This window comes from Bos grunniens, chromosome 8 (genome assembly GCF_055505025.1).
Source record: "Bos grunniens cultivar Pamir isolate PY7600 chromosome 8, Bosgru_T2T1.0, whole genome shotgun sequence".
NCBI lineage: Eukaryota > Metazoa > Chordata > Mammalia > Artiodactyla > Bovidae > Bos > Bos grunniens.
Genome location: NC_141172.1, coordinates 106,471,706 through 106,493,559, shown reverse-complemented (window position 1 = coordinate 106,493,559; position 21,854 = coordinate 106,471,706).

Genomic DNA, 21,854 nt, shown 5'->3' with positions numbered 1-21,854 from the left:
ATGACTTAGTCACTGAACAACAACTATGCTGTATGGAACTTGAGTGTCCACAGGGGGAGAATGGGGGTGTCCAGGAACTAATCCCCTGTGTGTACTGAGGGGTCACTGTACTCAGCTGTGACCTCACATTAGAATCCCAGGTTACATACTCAGAGACCAGTTTCATCAGAATCCCTGGGGGTGAGATCCAGGCTTTAGTGTTTATTATAGTTACCCTGAATGTATGCATGTGTGTTCTCAGTCACTTCAGTGGTGTCCAATTCTTTGCAACCCTATTGACTGCCCACCAGGCTCCTCTGTCCATGGGAATCTCCAGACAAAAATCCTGGAGTGGGTTGCCATGCCCTCCTCCAGGGTCACTTTCCAACCCAAGGATCAAACCTGTATCTCCTGCATCTCCTGCATTGTGGGTAGATTCTTTACCCACTGAGCCATCTGGGAAACCCTATAGTCCCCTTGGATGACACCAATGTTCGGCCAATAAGATTGTCAAAATATATGTTTCTCATACCTTATCTTCCCAAATGTAAAGTACACTTCTTCCGCTTTATGGTCAATGTCTAAATTATTTGTGTTGCAGAAAGAAAATGTAGTCTGTTTAATATCATTACTTCAAAATATCTGATAATTTATTTGTGACCATATATGTTATAAAAACATGAGTTTCCTGGAGGCCCAGGTTTGATCTCTGGGTTGAGAACATCCCCTGGAGATGGAAATGGCAACCCACTACAGTATTCTTGCCTGGAGAATCCCAGGGACAGAGGAGCCTGGTGGGATGCTATCTAAGGGGCTACAGAGAGTTGGACACTACTGAAGTGACTTAGCAGCAGCACCAGCAGCAGAAGTTAGATATTTATACTTAGTATATTTTAGAAAACCTATGTTACCAATTTTGGGTATAGTGTATTTATCAGATCAGATCAGTCGCTCAGTCATGTCCGACTCTTTGCCACCCCATGAATTGCGGCGACCCCATGAATCGTTGCCAGGCCTCCCTGTCCATCACCAACTCCCAGAGTTCACTCAGACTCATGTCCATTGAGTCAGTGATGCCATCCAGCCATCTCATCCTCTGTCATCCCCTTCTCCTCCTGCCCCCAATCCCTGCCAGCATCAGAGTCTTTTCCAATGAGTCAACTCTTCGCATGAGGTGGCCAAAGTACTGGAGTTTCAGCTTTAGCATCATTCCTTCCAAAGAAATCCCAGGGCTGATCTCCTTCAGAATGGACTAGTTGGATCTCCTTGCAGTCCAAGGGACTCTCAAGAGTCTTCTCCAACACCACAGTTCAAAAACATCAATTCTTTGGTGCTCAGCCTTCTTCACAGTCCAACTCTCACATCCATACATGACCACAGGAAAAACCATAGCCTTGACTAGACGAACATTTGTTGGCAAAGTAATGTCTCTGCTTTTGAATATGCTGTCTAGTTTGGTCATAACTTTCCTTCCAAGGAGTAAGCGTCTTTTAATTTCATGGCCTCAGTCACCATCTGCAGTGATTTTGGAGCCCAGAAAAATAAAGTCTGCCACTGTTTCCACTGCTTCCGCATCTATTTCCCATGAAGTGATGGGACCAGATGCCATGATCTTCGTTTTCTGAATGTTGAGCTTTAAGCCAACTATTTCACTCTCCTTTCACTTTCAAGAGGCTTTTGAGTTCCTCTTCACTTTCTGCCATAAAGGTGGTGTCATCTGCATATCTGAGGTTATTGATATTTCTCCCAGCAATCTTGATTCCAGCTTGTGTTTCTTCCAGTCCAGCATTGCTCATGATGTACTCTGCATATAAGTTAAATAAACAGGGTGACAATATACAGCCTTGACGAATTCCTTTTCCTATTTGGAACCAGTCTGTTGTTCCATGTCCAGTTCTAACTGTTGCTTCCTGACCTGCATACAAATTTCTCAAGAGGCAGGTCAGGTGGTCTGGTATTCCCATCTCTTTCAGAATTTCCCACAATTTATTGTGATCCACACAATCAAAGGCTTTGGCATAGTCAATAAAACAGAAATAGATGTTTTTCTGGAACTCTCTTGCTTTTTCCATGATCCAGTGGATGTTGGCAATTTGATCTCTGTTTCCTCTGCCTTTTCTAAATCCAGCTTGAACATCTGGAAATTCACGGTTCACGTATTGCTGAAGCCTGACTTGGAGAATTTTGAGCATTACTTTACTAGTGTGTGAGATGAGTGCAATTGTGCAGTAGTTTGAGCATTCTTTGGCATTGCCTTTCTTAGGGATTGGAATGAAAATGGACCTTTTCCAGTCCTGTGGCCACTGCTGAGTTTTCCAAATTTGCTGGCATATTGAGTGCAGCACTTTCACAGCATCATCTTTCAGGATTTGGAATAGCTCAACTGGAATTCTGTCACCTCCACTAGCTTTCTTCGTAGTGATGCTTTCTAAGGCCCACTTGACTTCACATTCCAGGATGTCTGGCTCTAGGTCAGTGATCACACCATCGTGATTATCTGGGTCATGAAGATCTTTTTTGTACAGTTCTTCTGTGTATTCTTGCCACCTCTTCTTAATATGTTCTGCTTCTGTTAGGTCCATACCATTTCTGTCCTTTATTGAGCCCATCTTTGCATGAAATGTTCCCTTGGTATCTCTGATTTTGTTGAAGAGATCCCTAGTCTTTCCCATTCTGTTGTTTTCCTCTATTTCTTTGCATTGGTCGCTGAACAAGGCTTTCTTTTATCTCTTCTTGCTATTCTTTGGAACTCTGCATTCAGATGTTTATATCTTTCCTTTTTTCCTTTGCTTTTCACTTCTGTTCTTTTCACAGCTATTTGTAAGGCCTCCCCAGACAGCCACTTTGCTTTTTTGCATTTCTTTTCCATGGAGATGGTCTTGATCCCTGTCTCCTGTACAATGTCATGAACCTCATTCCATAGTTCATCAGGCACTCTATCTATCAGATCTAGGCCATTAAATCTATTTCTCACTTCTACGGTATAATCATAAGGGATTTGATTTAGGTCATACCTGAATGGTCTAGTGATTTTCCCTACTTTCTTCAATTTAAGACTGAATTTGGCAATAAGGAGTTCATGGTCTGAGCCACAGTCAGCTCCTGGTCTTGTTTTTGCTGACTGTATAGAGCTTCTCCATCTTTGGCTGCAAAGAATATAATCAATCTGATTTTGGTGTTGACCATCTGGTGATGTCTGGTAAAGTGTATTTATACACAGCTATAAATGCACACACATATGATGAACCTTGGGTTTTTGATAACTATTTTTGTCTCTTTAATCTATTAATTTCTGATAAAGATATGTTAAAACTTCTCCCTAAAGATAGTATGTTTGCCAATTTTGCAAAAATGTGAAATCAATTTTGCTCTTATATTTTGAGTATATGTATATAGCATCAGCATTCATTAAATTGTTTGCTTAGTAATTTTTAATTTTACTATTAAGTAATGTATTTTGGGGGCTTCTCTGGTGCTTCAGTGGTAGAAAATCCACCTGACAATGCAGGAGAGGCAGGTTCAGTCCCTGGGTTGGGAAGATTCTCTGGAGAAGGAAATGGCAACCCCCTCCAGTATTCTTGCCTTGGAAATCCCATGGGCAGAGAAGCCTGGTGGGCTACAGTCCATGGGTTCACAAAGAGTTGGACTTAATTTAGTGACTAAACAACAAAACAACAACAATGTATTTCCTTATCTATAGTAATGCTTTTGTGCTTTGGATTTTATTTTGCCTGTATGTTGCCTCATTATAATGCCTCATTGCATTAGTATTTGTATAATATATCATTTATTTTACCTTTTGAACTTTTGTGATTTTTGTTTCAAATGACTCTCTTTCATGGAACAATATAACTTTATTTTTAAAAATCCATTCTGGTAATATACCTTATAATGGCAAATTTTATTCATATATACTAATAGTGATTACAGGTATATTTAGACATTTTTCTACCTTCTTTTTTTCTTTTCCTTTTTTTTTTTTTGATTCTGTTAGGCTTGATACATTTTCCATATTTATTATTTCCTTCTGATGTTTCAGAAATGTATCTTTTTACATATACATAGGTACAGTCCACCCTCCATATCCTGGGGTTCTATATCTGCAAATGCAACCAACCATGAACTACTTGGTAAAATAAATTCGAGAAAGTTCCAAAAAGCAAAACTTGAAATTGTTACTTGCTGTCAACTGTTTATATAACATTTATGTTATATTTACAACTACTTACATAGCATTTACTTTGTATTAGGTACAATCTAGAAATGATTTAAAGTACACAGGAGGATGTACATAGGTTAAATGCAAATACTATGCCATTTTATATGAGAGACTTGAACATCTGTGGGTTTTGGATTTCATAGGAGTCCTGGAAAAAGTCCCACACAGATACCAAGGGATGACTGCAATTATAAATTTTTACCCTTGACTAAGAGTTTTCAAAAATTTTAATGTTTTCCTGAACATAACAAATATCTTAGAACATATTATTTACAGCTGAACTCCAACCCATCATGGTAATTATTTTTCAGAGTTTGAATTACATTTTTAAGCAAACAATTATTAATTTTACACTGAAAGTTCACTAAATGTACGGGTATTTTTTTCAATTCTGTGCTCGTAGAAATTTTTCCATTATTTTGTTTTTCTAACTTTTAACATTGTTTCTTATATCCCACATTTTTATTTCAGGTTAGTATTTCCTTATTAATAAAAGACATCCTGTGTTTTTTCTTCTTGAAAGAAACTTGGACTCTTAACCTCTCAATATTTTGCATTCTAAAAAATGCTTTATCTTGCCTTCAGACTTGTCTAAAAGTTTAGCTGTATATAAAACCCTGGGTTAAAATACGGATTTTCCTTTAATACAGTTATATATTGCCCTTTGACCTTTGGGCATGTTTATTGTCAAAATGGGGGGAAAATCTTGTCAGTCTAAACTCTATGACTTTGTAGCCATTTTTACTTTGATTTCTTGCAGTTTTTAAGACTGTATTTTTTGCCTTCGCCCTTCTACCTTTTCATTTAGTGAGTAGGTATTTACTTGGTATGATTTATTCTCCTCTGTGAATCTTCAATCTGTGAACTTGTATTTCTTCAGCTCCTTAAAACTCAGTAATTACCTCTTCAAAAATTTCTCCTCCCTTTTCTTTCATTACATCTTCTGGAACTTTAACAGGGTCTAAATTGGAGCTTCTCAAGATATCCTTGATAGGTCTCTTATTTTCTTTTTAGTTGCTTCTCTGTTGAACAGTTCTGGGTGAGATTCTTTTTACTCGTCTCCAAATCATTATTTTTATTTATTAACTAACTTTCCTTCCATTCTCTATATTTTCTGTTTAAATGTATCCTTTTTCAAAATTTCTGGTTGCTTCTTCATGTCCACATTCTTCAGTTTCATTTTTTTTGCTTGTTTTCTAATTTCTGGCGTGATTCAAGTTTTGTTATTTTTCCTATGATCAACCTACACATTCTTATGAATCTTTGTCAAACACTTTGCAGAATTGATTCAACTCATGGTGTATTCATGTTGTGATGATTGGTTTTGTTGGCTTATTTTCTCAGTATTAACTTTTCCTCATTTGGGAAAGTGTGGGGAGGGTGGGTGTGTGGGTGTGTTTGTGTGTGCATGTGTGTGTGTCTGTGTATGTGTGTTGGGTGTGTGTGAGGGTGTGGATATGTGTGCATGAGTGTGTATGTGTGAGGTGTGTGGGTGTGGGGAGGGTAGGTGTGTGGGTGTGTTTGTGTTGGGTGTGTGGGAGGTGTGTGTGTGAGTGTGGGTGGTTGGGTGGGTGAGTGTGTGTGTGTGTGTGTGTGCTCATTTTGATGTTTTTCTCCCTATTCTTCTTCTCACCCCTTCTTGTACTACCCGCTTATTTAGATATAAATATTATTTGAGTGATTAGTATGTAGCTGTCCCTATTTAGCCCTGGGGGATATCTAGGCTACAAACACACAAAAATCCCTCCCTGCATGGAGCCGGCATTCCGTTGGGAGAAAATAGACAATAGACATACCCCTTGTATAAATCATATACCATGTTAATGATCTTGTAATTGACTGTTCCTCCAGGACTCCCAGTCCAGAGTGGTGCTCAGAGGCTCCTGATTCACTCTGATACACAGCAGTAACATTTAAAGTGAAGCCCACAATTGGTACTGAACCACAAGCTATTTGTAACCCATCCATGATGAGACAAGTATACAAATTTAGAGAAAGGCTCTGGAAACTTTTGTATTCATTTGACAAAGCAATTTTATTTCTGTCAAATCTAACACAACAAAATTTGATCTTGTATTTTGTATGTCTACATTTTATTTCATTTTTCAATTTTCTTTAATTGTATTTTACTTGAGAAAAACCACCTCGGTATATAAGGAGAAAAAGCAACAACTGTTCTTTCCACACAGAGTCTGGGAAGCATCAATATAGACGTTCTTCAATGTGGAAATTAGCTGGTAGGGACTTAGTTAGCCTTTTGATTGAAAAGCTATGGGCTAAACCTATGTCTTCCTTCCTCCCTCATGATTTGCAGCATTGTGGAAATCACAGCTCATAGGGGCAGCTGGAAGCTTGTGTTTGTCTCCTTCCCTTTGTGGGGCAAGCATCTTTGCCCCAACTTTAAGCAGTCAGTTCTCCATGGAGCATTTTAGTCCCAATTATCTGGTGGTCTTAAAATACATCTAACCCTGCCATTGGACATAAAAACAGTTTCTTTTCACTTTGAGACTCCTACTTGGTTCAAAATGACCCCTGAAAGAAACAGGAAAAGTAGTACCCAACTGACTGCCAGAATTCCTAATTTCAAATGTTGGCTTGGCCACTGAATTAATGGTGACCTTAAAAATTAACTAATATCTTTCACAACATAGCCTTTATACTTTTTACAATAATTCTTTGAGACAAGTAGGGGAAGATTATTTTTGTAAAGAAGGAAAATATATTCAGAAAAGTGACTTGGTCCAAGGCAACTTATTCAGACAAACTTAGGTCTGTCCCCAAATCCATATGTGCTATCTTTTTGTTTGTTTGATTGATTGATTTGTTGCTGCATCTCACAGCTTGTGGGATCTTAGTTCCCCAACCAGAGATCGAACCCCTGGCAGTGGAAGCCGGAAAGTGTAGAGCCCTAACATCTGAATCACCGAGGAGTTCCCATGTATGCTGTCTTACAAAATACTGAAATTGGATGGAGACTTCTTGGGACTATCAAAGGCAGTAAAACTCAAATACTGCTGTAAAATACTAGCATTCTTTTCATAGCAGAGATTTGGAATCATAGAGCTCTCACTGCACCCTGCCTATGGCTGCTGTAGCTTTGCATACAGATACTTGGGTGTGACAGCTAACAGACTGCTAAACTCTTCCCCATTGTCAGAGCTTAGAAGCTGTGTCTGACGGTCACTGGACAAGGGAAGGGAGAGCACGTGGCCTTGACCACTGACGGTGTGTGTTTACCCAGATGCGGCTTGGGAGCTGCTGGGGAAAGGATTTGATTCACCTGGAGGCTTATCTATACAATCACAGTTTGATTCTTGTTTCTCTTCTCTCCTTCACACCCCTCCTTATCACAGTTGGTCTGTGGCAAATTCTGATTCCAACATCTAGCTCCATTGTCTCTTGAAAGCAGGTCAAATTACATTCCAAAAAGATGGCAGTAACAAAGCAGAATTCTGCAGAACAAACCTAGGTCTGTACTTTGGTATCTGACTCCCAGGAGCAATGCTTTCTTTATCTAGTTACAACCGAATTTGAGCTGTCACATACACTTTCCTAGAATACTATCCATACAATATTCATTCTCAAAGCAGTATTTCCTTATGTGTGCATCTGTCATGGAAGATTAGAATGCACATCCAAGGGTTATTTTGTTTGATGTTTATGATGGTAGTTGATTACTAAAATATCAAAATTACTCCTATTTCACAGATTAGAAAGTTGAGGTTCAAAGAAGTAAATCAACCAAGACTCTACAACTTTTAAACCCTTGCAGGTACTGGGGATCTGGATTCTAAATATACTTTCTCTTGTGTAGTATTTTTTATTTTATTTATTTTATTTTTTAACTTTACAATATTGTAAAGTTTACATATATATCATATCAAAATTTTACCATATATCATATGTGTATGTTTACCATATATCAAAATGTGTAGTATTTTTTAAATAATAGTTTAATTTATTTCTTTATGACTCTGCTGGGTCTTTGTCGCTGCACGGGCTTTTCCTTAGTTGCAGCGAGTGGAGGCTACTCTCTAGACGCGGTGTGCGGGCTTCTCATTGAGGTGGCTCCTCTTGCTGTGGAGCACTGGCTCTAAGGCGCGCGGGCTCGGCAGCTGTGGCTCCCAGGCTCTAGAGCACAGGCTCAATAGTTGTGGTGCATGGGCCTAGTTACTGTGGAATCCTCCCGGATCAGGGATTGAACACGTGTCTCCCACACTGGCAGACAGATGCTTCACTACTGGGCCAGCAGGGAAGCCCGTATTCTGTTTTAAAGATATCTCTGTGAGGACTATTTTTCCAGGAAACTAAGACCAGGAGCTAAGGGATTTGTATATTCTATGTGCTACCAACAAGTAGCAAATGCCGTGAGTGAGTTGCTAACTGTTTACTAGGATGAATAATCTCTTTAATATCTTTTATTTCCTTTCCATCTCAACTATCCCAATTGCAAAAAAAAAAAAAAAAAAAAATTGGGAATAAAAATACTCACATTATGAGGGAAAGGGAAGGGGATGGTTTCTTTTCTCCCATTTTGGTGTGAAACATTGGGATTCCAGAGTAGACAAGAGAATCGTCTCTTTTCAACCTCCAGGTCTAGGAATACAATGTTTTAACCAGGCCAGTGAGGGCAGAATAATGAACACAAATAGTTACAGAGTTGGACAAAAGTAGCTCTACCAATTATTCTACCTTAGAACAGGCTGCTCTGCCCTGCAGCTTTCTCATTTATGTAAACATACTGGTCATTATGATGTGTATATGAGGCTGTGCAGATTGGGCGAAACATGTCCAAGCAAAGCTCTTTATACAAATATGAGTTCTCATTTTGTCCATTTTGTACTCTTCCAAACAGCTTAAATTCTATTCTAAGGATGGGTTAACTTGTGGAGATCCTGAACTATGGACACATGTGGCCATAGCAACTGCAGTGAAACGTAGTATGACCTAAGGGAGTTCATGTAACCTTTTCATTGTCCCTGTGTTCCTCATAGAACAACCAAACAAAATCACCCTTACCCTCACCTTCAGATGAACAAGGTTGTATATAATTAGGAAAATATAATCACCCGTTTATGATCCTGCATGTGTGTGTGCATGCTCCTTTTTGCAAATGCAACGTAAATTCCTTGAGGTCAAGAAGCATATTTCTTCTGGTCTGTAACTTTTAACAGCATTGGAGAATGGAAATACAATTACTGACTATCCGAGCAGGGAGAGACTTTAGTCTCATTTAATCTAACTCTCCTAATTTTATAGGTAAAGGATGAGGAACCCAGCTTACAGATAATAGATGATTTGCCTACCATGACCTAGCAGAAGTTGAGATTAAACCAGATGTTTTGATTTCAACTCCTTGTTATTTCCATTATACCTTATAGCAGATATTTGATATATAATTTTTGAATGAATAGAAATAACTAAAAGACATAGTATAGCATTGCACATAGTAAAAATCAAGCTCAGTGTTTGAAGAAATTTTAACAAATGTTGTGCTTTGAGAATTTTTTTTAATGCTAAGAATGTCCAAAGATAGAAGTTTAGTTCAGTTCATTTCAGTCACTCAATTGGGTCTGACTCTGCAACCCCATGGATTGCAGCACACCAGGCTTCTCTCTCCATCACCAACTCCTAGAGCTTCTTCAAGCTCATGTACATTGAGTCAGCAGTGCCATTCAACCATCTCATCCTCTGTCGTCCCCTTCTCTTCCTGCCTTCAATCTTTCCAAGCATCAGGGTCTTTTTCAATGAGTTGGTTCTTCACATCAGGTGGCCAAAGTTTTGGAGCTTCAGCTTCAGCATCAGTCCTTCCAATGAATATTCAGAACTGATTACCTTGCGGATTGACTGGCTTGATCTCCTTGAGAGTCCAAGAGACTCTCAAGAATCTTCTCCAACACCACAGTTCAAAAGCATCAATTCTTCATTGCTCAGCTTTCTTTATGGTCTAACTCTCACATCCACATATGACTACTGGAAAAACCATAGTTTTGACTATATGGACATTTGTCACAACAGTAACGTCTCTGCTTTTTAATATGCTGCCTAGGTTGGTCATAGCTCTTCTTCCAAGAAGTGTCTTTCAATTTCATGGCTGGAGTCACAGTCTGCAGTGATTTGGGAGCCCAAGAAAATAAAGTCTCACTGTTTCTGTTTCCCCAACTATATGCCATGAAGTGATGGGACTGGATGCCATGATCTTTGCTTTTTGACTATTGAGTTTTAAGCCACCTTTTTCACTCTCCTCTTTCACTTTCATCAAGAGGCTCTTTAATTCCTCTTTGCTTTCTGATGTAGGCATGGTGTCATCTGCATATCTGAGGTTATTGACATTTTCCCTTCAATCTTGATTCCAGCTTGTGTTGCATTCAGCCCAGCATTTTGCATGAAGTACTCTGTATATAAGTTAAATAAGCAGGTGATGATATAGAGCTTTGACACATTCCTTTCCCAATTTTGAACTGGTTCATTTTTCCATGTCCAGTTCTAACTGTTGCCTCTTCACCTGCATACAGATTTCTCAGGAGGCAGGTCAGGTGGTCTGGTATTCCCATCTCTTGAAGAATTTTCCACAGTTTGTTGTGATCCCCACAATCAAAGGCTTTAGCATGGTCAATGAAACAGAAGTAGATGTTTTTCTGGAATTCTCTTGTTTTTTCTATGATCCAACAGAAGTTGGCAATTTGATCTCTGGTTCCTTTGCCTTTTCTAAATCCAGCTTGAACATCTCGAAGTTCTTGGTTCACGTACTGTTGAAACCTAGCCTGGAGAATTTTGAGCATTACTTTGAGAGCGTGTGAGATGAGTGCAATTGTGCATTGGTTTGAACATTCTTTGGCATTGCCTTTCTTTGGGATTAGAATGAAAACTGACCTTTTCCAGTCCTGGGCCACTGCTGAGTTTTCCAAATTTGCTGGCATACTGAGTACAGCACTTTCACAGAATCATCTTTCAGGATTTGAAATAGCTCAACTGGAATTCCATCACTTCCACTAATTCTGTTTGTAGTGATGTTTCCTAGGGCGACTTGACTTTGCACTCTAGGATGTCTGGCTCTAGGTGAGTGATCACACCATCATGGTTATCTTGGTCATTAAGATCTTTTTTGTATAGTTCTTTTGTGTATTCTTAATATCTTCTGCTTCTGTTAGGTCCATACCATTTCTGTCCTTTCTTGGGCCCATCTTTGCATGAAATATATCCTTAGTATATCTAATTTTCTTGAAATGATCTCTAGTGTTTCTCATTATATTGTTTTCCTCTATTTCTTTGCATTGATCACTTAAGGAGGCTTTCTTATTCTCCTTGATATTCTTTGGAACTCTGCATTCAGATATATCTTTCCTTTTCTCCTTTATCTTTCACTTCTCTTCTTTTCTCAGCTATTTTTAAAGCCACCTCAGACAACCATTTTGCCTTTTTGCATTTCTTTTTCTTGGGAATAACTTTGATTATCATCTACTGTACAATGTTACAAACCTCCATCCATAGTTCTTCAGGCACTCTGTGTATCAGATCTAATCCTTTCAATCTATTTGTCACTTCCACTGTATAATCATAAGGGATTTCATTTAGGTCATACCTGAATGGTCCAGTGGTTTTCCCTACTTTCTTCAATTTAAGTCTGAATTTTGCAATAAGGACTTCATGATCTGAGTCACAGCCAGCTCCTGGTCTTGTTTTGCTGGCTGAATAGAGTTTCTCCATTTTTGGTTGCAAAGAATATAATCAATCTGATTTGGGTATTGACCATCTGGTAATGTCCATGTTTGGAGTCATCTCTTGTGTTGTCGGAAGAGGGTGTTTGCTATGACCAGTGCATTCTCTTGGCAAAGCTCTGTTAGCCTTTGCCCTGCTTCATTCCGTATTCCAAGGCCAATTTGCCTGTTACTCCAGGTGTCTCTTGATTTCCTACTTTTGCATTCCAATCCCCTATGATTAAAAGGACCTGAATTTTGGGTGTTAGTTCTAGAATGTCTTGTAGGTCTTCATAGAAATTTGGTTTTCTCCAAAGTTCTTTGAAAGATTTTTTTTAAAGGACAACTGCTATTAGAATATAATAGATAGACAATAAACATGAACAGATAAGTGAACAAGGATAGAGAATGGTGTCTTAGGATTTCAAACTCAAATCTACCTACCTATCTTGTTTAGCCTTTTATAACCTATGTAACCTTAGATAAGACTTCTCTGTCTTTGCAGCATGGTTCCTCTTCCAAAGTTGGACATAGGATGACTTATTCTACCTACCCCAAGAGAGAGGTAGCCAAAACTATAAAATTTTTTGGAACCACAGAACCTGGGTTGATTCATGAATGACTCACTTTAAGTACCAGCCATTCTTCTTTCATTTTGGGAACAGTACTCTCTCTCTCTCTCTTTTTTTTTTTCTTTTTTCTGAGAACTGCATTCTCCCCTCACTCTGTCCATATGATTCCCATTGGAGCTACCAAGTTATGCTATAAGTCTGACCCTCCAGCTAGAATTAGCAGGTTGAGCGGCACACACTTCACTCAAGCTTAAACAGAATTCTCTCCACTGAGATTTTAGCTCTGGAACTGAGAGTCAGCTGAGAGTTACTGTGACTAAAAAGCTGTTCAGATTTCTCATCTCTCTCCAATATTCCCTTTGTTCACTAACTGCCAGCCACAACCTTCAAACATCTCACATTGTGCCAAGCTCCTCTGTCCATAGAATTATCCAGGCAAGAATACTGGAGTGGATGGCTGTTCCCTTCTCCAGGGAATCTTCCTAGCCCAGGGATGGAAGCCAGGTCTCCTGCATTGCAGGCAGATTCTTTACCAGCTGAGCCACAGGGGAAGCCCCATTGTGCTCCTGTCTGTTGGCTTTTCCATTTATTTCTTCTTCCAACAATGTCCTGCCCTTAGATATTTGCAGAACTGACATCCACTTGTTATTCATGTGTCAACTCTAGGGTCACCGCTTCAAAGACCTATTCTAATCACTTCACTAAATTAGGACCACGTGTCTTTCTACATCACATTACACTGTTTTATCTTCTTCATTCCTCATGTCAGTAGCTGAAACTATCTTATTTGCTTATAAATTTATTGTCTGACTCCTCTGTAAGAACATTGCCTTGAGGGCAATTTTGTCTTATTCACCCCAGCCACAGCCCTCAGAATAATGCCAGATACATACCCATTCATTTATAAGTTGGTAGGAAGCCTCCATGCTTATAATGGTCTTTAAGGTAAATAACACTGTCTTCCTTTTATAGTGGAAAAAAAAAAAACAGAAACCCCAAGGACACAGTCATTTTCTCAAGACTCCTCAAGATGATTCCTCTAGGATCCATCTAGGGAAAGCTTATTGATTTTATATTAACAAGATGGCATTTCTGTTTTGTTTTGTTTTTTTTTTTTTGGGGGGGGGTGGGGAAGAGGCAGGATGGATGGTTGGGTAAAGATGTGAATGATCTGAGCAGGTATCACATCCCAGCCAATGCATTTAGAACCATCAGACATCACAGAGAAACTCTCTGACACAACCACAGTGTTTTTCTCCTGGTGTCCAGTCTTACTTTTGGAGAGGTTTCTGCTTATAAGTCAGGGGCTGAAATATTCTAGAAAGCCCTAGGCATCACTACGCTGCAGCTGCCAGCCTTCTAATACTGATACTACTTTCTCATCAGCAGGCCCAGATGAGCATTAGTAATCAGGGACGAGAGAGTAGAAGCCCCCTTCTGCTTTCTGCTTCTCTGCCAGACACCTGTGGGCTTTGTTTCATCAGCAAAATATATTTTTTAAAATGTCCATGAAAGAAGACCAATAGTTGGCATAGCAAGTGTGACCCCTACACATGCTTCTTCCTGTGGGGATTGAAAATAAGATTCTGTTTATTTGATTTTCCACAAGGTCAGACCTTGCTGAGATTGGCAGAGGTAATCATTTCCACCTTTACTCTGCTGCCAAGTCTAGAACGAAGCTGATTTCTGGCCTGTTTTTCATGTTGAATGAACCTCACTCGAGACAGGGAGAAGAAGAAATCCAAGGTCACACAGGGGGTCAGATACTATTAACAGTCTGAAATATTTGACAATCTTTGATACTTCGCATTATTAACTCATTTAATATGGACAGTAGTCCTACAAAGGAGGTAGTATCTAAAAGGAAGTTGAAACCAAGAGAGTTTAGATGACCTAAGATCACACAGCTAGGAATCACATAGAATTCAGGCTTATAAATACGAGACTATTTCTGTGCCCCCACGTGGGTCAAACCATCCAACCACTGCTTCTGGAGAAGGAGTCTTCCTTGTGATCGTCCCATCTTTATTTACCATCACAGGAGAACATTCTCATTTCACAGACCTTTATGAGTGGCATCACCCAAAACTGGGCTCTACAAAAACCCCTGCATTTCCATGGCAACTGCCACTTCTGTCCTCAATCCTCATTCCCCATTTCATACTATTCATCTCAAAGCAGTTTTACCAACAGGTTGGTATTCCTGGTTACAGCAGAGAAGTAGAAGTCGTGAAACACATCTCAAGTTCAGAATACTCAACTGTTCCCACAGAGCTTAGAAACCACCGTCAAGAGCCTTCTGGCTTAGGGAAAATGGCTAGCAAGTGAAGGATTCTCCACCCGTCTTCTCCTTCTGGGTAAACAGAATTCTCCCACCTGTGCACCTTCTGACCCCAGGTATGTAGTTTCACCTCCCAAACTCCAGTTTCTACTATAATGGTAGAACAGTATTAATAATAGCCATACCTATATCATAAGGCTAGTGAACAGATTAAATACTTCAATGCACATAAAGTATCTAGGACAGGGCCTAGAATTTAGTAAGCACTCAGCAAATTATAGTTCTCTGCAGTTCATTGTTTTTTCTTTTTCTCAATTACTGTTTCCATGAGCCTGGGACAAACAAACCCTATGGAGGTTGACACCTATTTGAGTCTTCTTCTTCCCCTTGAAGGCTGACTTAGTATTCATTTTAATTTTCCTAGATAAACCCGTGCAACTTGTCAGATTGCTTATAGTCTTCTGGAGTTTACTGTGCCTCTTGCTACCCTTCTAGAAATGGCATGGGACAATGTGTCTCACCTATTTCCATTACCCACAAGGACAACTCTCTCCCAGGCAGAGCTTCTGGGCTTCAGCAGAATATCATCCCCTACGACTCATGCTAGCAGAATTCTCCAGACTCGTTAATCCGTAGGAAATCCCTGTACACAAACACATGTATTCTTGGAGCACCTTGTGGAGTAGAATCCAGCATATCCGCTTCTGAGACAAACAGAGTGCTCTGGATGTATTTACCAAGAGAATTTCTATGTAAATCCCTACGCTATTAGAACCCCTTCAATGACCAACAGCAATATCAATTCAATGAGCATTATAGCTAGACCTGGGGCTTCCCTGGTAGCTCAGTGGTAAAGAACCCTCCTGCCAATGCAGGAGACTCAGGAGATGCCCATTTAATCCCTGGGTCAGGAAGATCCCCTGGAGAAGGAAATGGCAACCCACTCCAGTATCTTTGACTGAAAAATCCCATGGACACAGGAGGTTGGTGGGCTACAGTCGATGGAGTCTCAAAGAGTTGGACACAACCTACAGACTAAACAACAGTGCAATAGCTAGATCTGTGCTAAGCACTTTAGATACATAATCTTAAAAGATTCACAGAACAAACCTATTAAAATATACCATTATTCAGTTTAGTTCAGTTCAGTCGTTCAGTTGTGTCCAACTCTTTGCAACCCCATGGACTGCAGTACGCCAGGTCTCCCTGTCCATCACCAACTCCCGGAGCTTATTCAAACTCATGTCCATCGAGTTAGTGATGCCATCCAACCATCTCATCCTCTGTCATTCCCTTCTCCTCCTGCCTTCAACATTTCCCAGCATCAGGGTCTTTTCCAATGAGTCAGTTCTTCACATGAGGTAGCCAAAATTTTGGAGTTTCAGCTTCAGCATCAGTCCTTCCAATGAATATGCAGGACTGATTTCCTCTAAGACTGACTGGTTGGATCTCCTTGCAGTCCAAGGGACTCTCAAGAGTCTTCTCCAACACCACAGTTCAAAAGCATCAATTTCTCGGTGGTCACCTTTCTTTATAATCCAACTCTCACATCAATACATGACTACTAGAAAAACCATAGCTTTGACTAGACAGACCTTTGTGAGCAAAGTAATCTCTCTGCTTTTTAATATGTTGTCTAGGTTGGTCATAACTTTTCTTCCAAGGAGCAAGCATCTTTTAATTTCAAGGCTGCAGTCACCATCTGCAGTAACTTTGGAGCCCAAAATAATAAAGTCTATCATTGTTTCCCCATCTATTTACCATGAAGTGATGGGACCAGATGCCATGATCTTAGTTTTCTGAATGTTGAGTGTTAAGCCAACTTTTTCACTCTCCTCTTTCACTTTAATTGAGAGGCTTTTAGTTCTTCTTCACTTTCTGCTATAAGGGTGGTGTCATATGCATATCTGAGGCTTTTGATATTTCTCCTGACAATCTTGATTCCAGCATGTGCTTCATCCATCCTGGCATTTCTTGTGATGTACTCTGTATAGAAGTTAAATAAGCAGGGTGACAATATACAGTCTTGAGGTACTCCTTTCCCGATTTGGAACCAGTAGTCCACTGGAGAAGGGAATTGTAAACCACTTCAGTATTCTTGCCTTGAGAACCCCATGAACAGTGTGAAGACATTATCATTACCCCCATTTTAACATATTTGAATACTAGAGCTCAGAGCAGATAAGAATAACCGAGCCAAGATTAAGCCCAGGCTATCAGATTCAAGAGACTGTTATTTCAAAGAAACCAGCAGGGGTTATATCTCTTCCCTGCATTCGCGTAAGGTCACAGCTCTCCCAGTATTCTGGCTGCAACACATGAGAAGCCAGCCCCTCCACTGGTGGGGAGCTCACCACCTCAGAGGCAGCAGAGCTTTACTACTGGATGGTGCTGACTTCCAGAAAGTTCTCCCTTACATTGAGTTCAATCATTTCTTAGAGTTTTTTTCCCACCCAGAGTTCTGGCTCTGCCCTCCAGAGGAACACAGAAACCAGGTTTCATGTCTTTCCCATATGTTAACTTTTGTGCTATTATTAAATCAGTGTCTTGCTTACTCCAACTCAGAAAGACGGATCTAAACCAGGGAGACTGTGTGTGTGCTCAGCCGTGTCCGACCCTTGCGACTCTATGACCTGTACCCAAAGGCTTCTCTGTCCATGGGATTCTCCAGGCAAGAATACTGGAGTGGGTTGCCATTTCCTTCTCCAGGGGATCTTTCTGACACAGGGATCAAACACATGTCTCTTGCATCTCCTGTGTCTCCTACATTGGCAGCAGATTCTTTACCTCAAAACAGGGAAGCATGTTAAAAGCTAGTCAGTTCTTTCTTTCCCCCCCACCCCCAAATATTTATGATAAGGATACCAGCTAACATTTTAGTTCATTTCAGTCGCTCAGTCATGTCCGACTCTCTGCAATCACATGAACAGCAGCATGCCAGGCCTCCCTGTCCATCACCAACTCCCGGAGTTTACTCAAACTCATGTCCATTGAGTCGGTGATACCATCCAACCATTTCATCCTTTGTCATCCCCTTCTCCTCCAGCATCAGGGTCTTCTCAAATGAGTTAGTTCTTTGCATCAGGTGGCCAAAGTATTGGAATTTCAGCTTCAATATCAGTCCTTCCAATGAATGTTCAGGACTGATTTCCTTTTGGATGGACTGATTGGATCTCCTTGCAGTCCAAGGGACCCTCAAGAGTCTTCTCCAACACCACAGTTCAAAAGCATCAATTCTTTGGTGCTCAGCTTTCTTCACAGTTCAACTCTCACATTCATACATGACCACTGGAAAAACCATAGCCTTGACTAGACAGACCGTTGCTGACAAAGTAATCTCTCTGCTTTTCAATATGCTGTCTAGGTTGGTCATAACTTTCCTTCCAAGGAGTAAGCATCTTTTAATTTAATGGCTACAATCACCCTCTGCAGTGATTTTGGAGCCCAGAAAAATAAAGTCTGACACTCTTTGTACTGTTTCACCATCTATTTGCCATGGCGGGCAGGAGGAGCTACCCCACGACCCCATGCCCAAGGCCAGGGGTGGTGGCTGGGAGGACCAACCCCACACCTCAGGACAGGGGCGGTGGCCTGGAGGACCAACCCCATGTCCAAGGAGCCATGGCTGCGAGGGTGCAGGAGGGCCTAGAGGAGCTATCCCATGTTGAAGGTCAGGAAGGGTGGTGGTAAGGAGATACCCCTTGTCCAAGGTAAGGATCAATGGCTGCGCTTTGCTGGAGCAGCCGTGAAGAGATACCCAACGCCCAAGGTAAGAAAAACCCAAAAAAGACGGTAGGTGTTGCAAGAGGCTATCAGAGGGCAAACACACGGAAACCATACTCACAGAAAACTAGTCAATCTAATCACACTAGGACCACAGCCTTGTCTAACTCAGTGAAACTAAACCATGCCCGTGGGGCAACCCAAGATGGGCGGGTCATGGTGGAGAGATGTGACAGAATGTGGTCCACTGGAGAAGGGAATGGCAAACCACTTCAGTATTCTTGCCTTGAGAACCCCATGAACAGTATGAAAAGGCAAAATTATAGAATACTGAAAGAGAAACTCCCCAGATCAGTAGGTGCCCAATATGCTACCAGAAATCAGTGGAGAAATAACTCCAGAAAGAATGAAGGGATGGAGCCAAAGCAAAAACAATACCCAGCTGTGGATATGACTGGTGATAGAAGCAAGGTCTGATGCCGTACAGAGCAAGATTGCATAGGAACCTGGAATGTCAGGTCCATGAATCAAGGCAAATGGGAAGTGGTCAAACAAGAGATGGCACGAGTGAATGTAGACATTCTAGGAATCAGTGAACTGAAATGGACTGGAATGGGTGAGTTTAACTCAGATGACCGTTATATTTATATCTACTACTGCGGGCAGGAATCCCTCAGAAGAAATGGAGTAGCCATCATGCTCAACAAAAGAGTCTGAAATGCAGTACTTGGATGCAATTTCAAAAATGACAGAATGATCTCTGTTAGTTTCCAAAGAAAACCATTCAATATCACAGTAATCCAAGTCTATGCCCCAACCAGTAATGCTGAAGAAGCTGAAGTTGAACGGTTCTATGAAGACCTACAAGACTTTTTAGAACTAACACCCCCAAAAAAGATGTCCTTTTCATTATAGGGGACTGGAATGCAAAACTAGAAAGTCAAGAAACACCTGGAGTAACAGGCAAATTTGGCCTTGGAATACGGAATGAAGCAGGTCAAAGACTAATAGAGTTTTGCCAAGAAAATGCACTGGTCATAGCAAACACCCTCTTCTAACAACACAAGAGAAGACTCTATACATGGACATCACCAGATAGTCAACACCAAAATCAGATTGATTATATTCTTTGCAGCCAAAGATGGAGAAGCTCTATACAGTCAGCAAAAACAAGACCAGGAGCTGACTGTGGCTCAGACCATGAACTCCTTATTGCCAAATTCAGACTTAAATTGAAGAAAGTAGGGAAAACCACTAGACCATTCAGGTATGACCTAAATCAAATCCCTTATGATTATACAGTGGAAGTGAGAAATAGATTTAAGGGCCTAGATCTGATAGATAGAGTGTCTGATGAACTATGGAATAAGTTTTGTGACATTGTACAGGAGACAAGGATCAAGACCATCCCCGTGGAAAAGCAATGCAAAAAAGCAAAATGGCTGTCTGGGGAGGCCATACAAATAGCTGTGAAAAGAATAGAAGTGAAAAGCAAAGGAGAAAAAGATACAAACATCTGAATGCAGATTTCCAAAGAATATCAAGAAGAGATAAGAAAGCCTTCTTCAGTGATCAGTGCAAAGAAATAGAGGAAAACAACAGAATGGGAAAGACTAGAGATCTCTTCAAGAAAATCAGAGATACCAAAGGAACATTTCATGCAAAGATGGGCTCGATAAAGGACAGAAATTGTATGGATCTAACAGAAGCAGAAGATATTAAGAAGAGATGGCAAGAATAAACAGAAGAACTGTACAAAAAAGAGCTTCACGACCCAGATATTCACTGACCTAGAGCCAGACATCCTGGAATGTGAAGTCAAGTGGGCCTTAGAAAGCATCACTATGAGGAAAGCTAGTGGAGGTGATAGAATTCCACTGAGCTATTCCAAATCCTGAAAGATGAGGCTGTGAAAGTGCTGCACTCAATATGCCAGCAAATTTGGAAAACTCAGCAGTGGCCACAGGACTGGAAAAGGTCAGTTTTCATTCCAATCCCAAAGAAAGGCATTGCCAAAGAATGCTCAAACTACCGCACAACTGCACTCATCTCACACGCTAGTAAAGTAATGTTCAAGATTCTCGAAGCTAGGCTTCAGCAATACGTGAACCGTGAAGTTCCAGATGTTCAAGCTGGTTTTAGAAAAGGCAGAGGAACCAGAGATCAAATTGCCAACATCCACTGGATCATGGTAAAAGCAAGAGAGTTCCAGAAAAACATCTATTTGCTTTATTGACTATGCCAAAGCCTTTGACTGTGTGGATCACAATAAACTGTGGAAAATTCTGAAAGAGATGGGAATACCAGACCACCTGATCTGCCTCTTGAGAAATTTGTATGCAGGTCAGGAAGCAGCACTTAGAACTGGACATGAAACAACAGACTGGTTCCAAATAGGAAAAGGAGTTCGTCAAGGCTGTATATTGTCACCCTGTTTATTTAACTTATATGCAGAGTACATCATGAGAAATACTGGACTGGAAGAAACACAAGCTGGAATCAAGATTGCCAGGAGAAATATCAATAACCTCAGATATGCAGATGACACCACCCTTATGGCAGAAAGTGAAGAGGAACTCAAAAGCCTCTTGATGAAAGTGAAAGAGGAGAGTGAAAAAGTTGGCTTAAATCTCAACCTTCAGAAAACAAAGATCATGGCATCCGGTCCCATCACTTTATGGGAAATACATGGGGAAACAGTGGAAACAGTGTCAGACTTTATTTTTCTGGGCTCCAAAATCACTACAGATGGTGACTGCGGCCATGAAATTAAAAGATGCTTACTCCTTGGAAGGAAAGTCATTACCAACCTAGACAGCATATTCAAAAGCAGAGACATTACTTTGCCAACAAAGGTCCATCTAGTCAAGGCTATGGTTTTTCCTGTGGTCATGTATGGATGTGAGAGTTGGACTGTGAAGAAGGCTGAGTGCCAAAAAATTGATGATTTTGAACTGTGGTGTTGGAGAAGACTCTTGAGAGTCCCTTGGACTGCAAGGAGATCCAACCAGTCCATTCTGAAGGAGATCAGCCCTGGGATATCTTTGGAAGGAATGATGCTAAAGCTGAAACTCCAGTACTTTGGCCACCTCATGCAAACAGTTGACTCATTGGAAAAGACTCTGATGCTGGGAGGGATTGGGGGCAAGAAGAGAAGGGGATGACAGAGGATGAGATGGCTGGATGGCATCACTGACTCAATGGATGTGAGTCTCAGTGTACTCCGGGAGTTGGTGATGGACAGGAAGGCCTGGCATGCTGCGATTCATGGGGTTGCAGAGTCAGACACGACTGAGTGACTGATCTGATCTGATGGCACCAGATGCCATGATATTAGTTTTCTGAATGTTCAGCTTTAAACCAACTTTTTCACTCTCCTCTTT